Below are 4,185 nucleotides of genomic sequence, written 5' to 3'. Positions count from 1 at the left end.
ACGCAATAAATATACAGTTACCGCAGTCAGAACGTAAGTACGGAGATCGGTCTCATTATTACTCCGTGTTTTTCTTCATGCAGGCTGCCTGCTTATATACTTGCATTTGTAAGAGTTTTATTTAATTGCCAATATTGTTCTTGAAAAAATAACAAATCAACTAAAGCGAAACAGAAGCAAAAAAAACATTCCGGTCTTCAACATATTCCATGGAATGGTCTTAATTTCAAACGTCTACAAGTGATAATTGTGAAATATTGTAATTTTTGTTTATTTAAATAGTTTTAATTGAAATAGATTATAATATAATTTTTTTTTAATGCCGGGGAATTATTCAAACCCAAGAAATCTTCGTGATTTGCTGTGATTTTTCACATTTACATATATTTCTTCATTATTGTCATTGTGAAATATTGGTCAATTTAATACTTAATAAATACGTTAATGTTAAGTGTTTTTGTCTGCTGGTAAAAAATATTTAACAATAAAATATACACTGATAAACCAACTTCATTATAATAAAATGATGTGCCTGTACAATCGTGTACATTTATTTCAAAAAAACTTTGCAAAGGGCAACACGTTTCAGAGCTAATATTTGTGTAGGGAAACGGAAACCGATGTACGTAAACTCCCATATACGCGTAATTTACATCGTGTAAGAAACAAGGTGCGTAAAATACTACCTGAATTACTTAGGATATTTTACTTTCCCATCCCTGACCCTAATTCATTCAAATTTCTGCTATCAAATACCATACACATGTAATCGTCAGTATACGATTCTTCGTTATACGTCCTTATACGAAATGGCACTCAGGCATATTTTTTGAGAACTTATAGGGGAATGTGGAACGGGGCGGTTGAGCTTCAGAGGTGAGCAAAAATTATAATAAAAAAAATCATTGTAATGTTGTTTTGTTATGTTGATACTTTTAATCCACTGCACACAAATATCTGGTATACTAGGTAATCTGTCTAAAATAACACCAGCGTCCGATGATTTGCTCTTACAGTCAACTACGCTCTACTTGCATATTCTTTTTCTGCAATATTCCACATCCATTTTACCACAATTTTTCTTAAATAAGCAACTAATGAAATCTGTAATATTTTAAATCTCTTGTTTTGAGGGTGGCTTCCCATGACGGCAGAAAACGTCGGCGTAAAGCAGAAACTCATGAGAGAAAAAGACAAATAGATCTTTCTGCCTCTTTCACTCTCATCAATTTCTCCTATACGGCGCAGAGTTCTTAAATTCCCAAGAATTGAAGTTCAGGTTATATAACCGAGAATATAACAGAGTTTTGGAGAATTTAAGAGAATTGAAGAATTTATGACTTTTACAATATTTTAATTGTTCAGATTATATCAGCGGTCGAAATAAATTATTTTCTAGCTCAGACGCATTTTCAGGAATTACAGTGTTTCATATACAAATTTAACATTTTCAAATGTATTCATTTATTTCAAACAAAAAAATTTTTTCTTCTTTGAAAGATAATTCTTTAACAAAAGACTGTAATTTTCAACAAAATAATTGAATTTTTAACGTAACAGTTGAATATTCAACCTAAAAAGACAAATTACCAACGAAAAAGTATCATAGTTGATATTTTAATCCAAAAGTAATTAAATTTATACAACAAAAGAAAAGCATTTTAAAACCAAAAAGACGAATTTCCAGCAAATAAAGATTTTTTACTCAAAAAATAAATAAAATTTTATCGAAATAATTGAACCTTCAAAATAGAAGACAAATTTTCTTTATAAAAATTCAATTTTCAAACCAAAAGTATGACTTTTCAAAACAAATAATTTATTTTCCACGTAACTGATGTATTTTTACTCAAAAAAGAAAATTTCAAACTAAAAAATTATTTAAAAAAAACGCGAATTTTTAACTAAAAAATATAAATCTTATAAACAAAAAAATCAATCTTTTGTTTAAAAAACATGAATCCTAAACAAAACAAAAAAAAAGTATTCTCCACTAAACAGTTATATTTTCTTTCAGGCATAAACCTTCAATAAAACAATTTCACAATGAAGTTTAACTTTGACCCAAGTAGTTGAATTTTCAATTAAAAAAGATTAATTTATAACAAGATAATTAAACTTTGAACGAACTAGATAACTTTTCAACCTGAAAGATAAATCTTGAACAAAAAAAAAAGATTTCTGAACAAAGCGATTCAACCAAATGTTTTAAACAAATAAGTTGAATTATCAAGCAAAGAAGAACGATTTTTAACCAAAAAGTTGCATTTTCATACAGAAAATGAAATTTCTTCTCGAACAGATGAAGTTTTAAATCAAAAAGATAAATTTTCAAAAAAATAGTTGAATTTTTTATTGAAAAAGATTTTAGTCTAGTTTTCACGATCAAACTATGAATTTTTCAACAAGAAATAATTTTCTACAAAAAATTGAATTTTTAGTCCAAAAAGACGTATTATTAACCAAAAAGGATTACTTTTTAACAAAACTGTTGAATTCTCTAGCAAATAGTTGCATTTTTATCAAAAAATATATAATTTATCTTAAAGCAGAAGAATTTTTTATTACAAAAAAAGTTGAGTTTTCATCAAAAAAAAAATTCCAGTTAAGTCATTAACATCAAAAATTGAATTTTTGTAACAAAAAAAATAAGTTCCTACGAAAAAAAATGAATTTTCAATTCAAGAAGACGAGTTTTTTCAACCAATAAGGATGAAAAAAATATAATATAACCGGCTCAGAACACATTTGTGAAGTTAGCACCCCAATTTTCACTAATTTGGAAATATCAAATTTTTTCTTTTTGTAATCGTTTATTGGTTGGTGCTTGTTGGTCAGGTTTCGACGTTTGTTTGTTAAAATTGCAAAAGATATTAATATTTCAAGTTTCGGGTGCAAACATCACACTAATAAGGTACTATATTAGATAGGAATATGCAAGCTGCCATTCTGGTTCCCCGCCAAATTCAAAATAGCTAAATTGATATCGAATTATATAAATACACTCACATGATATAAATTATTTATTTTTAAATTATACTGAAGCATTGTTATCAAAACATGAATTTTGTATTAAATTACATGTGACATAAAATATGAAATATTGAAATTAGACTATATGATTTGTTAACCCACACATTTGCTAAGAAATAGTTCTTGCAAAAATTATGTTTGTAAACGAAATTTCACTCAGTTTACAAATAGGCGTGGGCCAAAATTTTGATCATATGATTTTTTAAAATAAATATTAACAAATAATAAAATGATAATAGACTATCGGTCAAACAATAATACAATACTTTTTCAAAAGTTTATTATGATAGCTATTTATATTTCAGATGATACGTCCTTTTTATTTGCGTGGGTTAATGTGCGTCGTTCTGTAGAAAAAGGGTTCCTAACCTTACTTCCTTCTGGATCTCATTTCGCTTTAATATATAAAAAAAGCTCATAGGCAATTTAATTACATGTAAACATAATCTTCAGACCCCCTAAATTTGAATTATATTGTGATAGTCATAAATATTAGTAATAACTTCGCATAAGCTTGAATTTAAATTCGGTTTCGATTTGTCGCGTCTAAAATTTATGATTCACGTTGACAGTCTTGCTCTTCGTCCTAGTGGAAAACGGTAAAGTTTAAATCCATCCTCGCTTCTATTATTACAAAGCGGAGCACTGCAGCAGACTATTTTTCTTATATTCTAAACTTAATTTTAATTAAAATATACGACATGCTTATCTCACTGTTTCCCGCGAACTGTCCGGGAACCAGAATGGCGGTTGCATATTTCTGTCTAATATAGTACCAGAGATGAGTTGGGAGATTGCTCATGTAAAGCAGGGACTGAGAGCGACATGTGTGAAGAGCGTAAAATCCGCTCCTCGCCATCTCTTCTCCTGTTTATATTTTCTCAGCGTTACGAGCGAGGTTGCTCGATGCGAGCTTCGTGAGAACGGAGACTGAGTGGCCGAGAGACCACCGGGAAACTCGACGTTGCCATTGCGAGCTTCTTCGTGAACGCGCGAACGCGGCGAAGCTCGCCGATCCGGACTGCAGGCAGAAATCATGTCGAATTCATCATATACCGTGGGCTGACAACGTAAATGGGAGCGTGATACGGATAAGGCCAATTTTCACATGAGATGTTCTTCTGATGATGAGGAACGTAAAAATGGGTGCCT

General features: G+C 30.0%; 1 protein-coding gene across 2 annotated transcripts in view; it reads left to right on the top strand.

Moving 5' to 3' along the window:
• Positions 1-780: 780 nt before the first annotated feature.
• LOC117173485 (transcriptional regulator ATRX homolog) overlaps positions 781-4,185 on the top strand; it is a 241,022-nt gene continuing 237,617 nt past the window's right edge. The window contains exon 1 of one of the 2 annotated variants that reach the window (XM_033362091.1): positions 781-876. The gene's annotated coding sequence lies outside the window, so the exon portion shown is untranslated. The remainder of the gene's footprint in view (positions 877-4,185) is intronic. The other variant, XM_033362092.1, reaches the window with a different exon arrangement.

This window comes from Belonocnema kinseyi, chromosome 5 (assembly GCF_010883055.1).
Source record: "Belonocnema kinseyi isolate 2016_QV_RU_SX_M_011 chromosome 5, B_treatae_v1, whole genome shotgun sequence".
NCBI classification, from domain to species: Eukaryota; Metazoa; Arthropoda; class Insecta; order Hymenoptera; family Cynipidae; genus Belonocnema; species Belonocnema kinseyi.
Note: the sequence above shows the minus strand (reverse complement) of the source record. Positions and strands in the feature narration are given on the sequence as shown.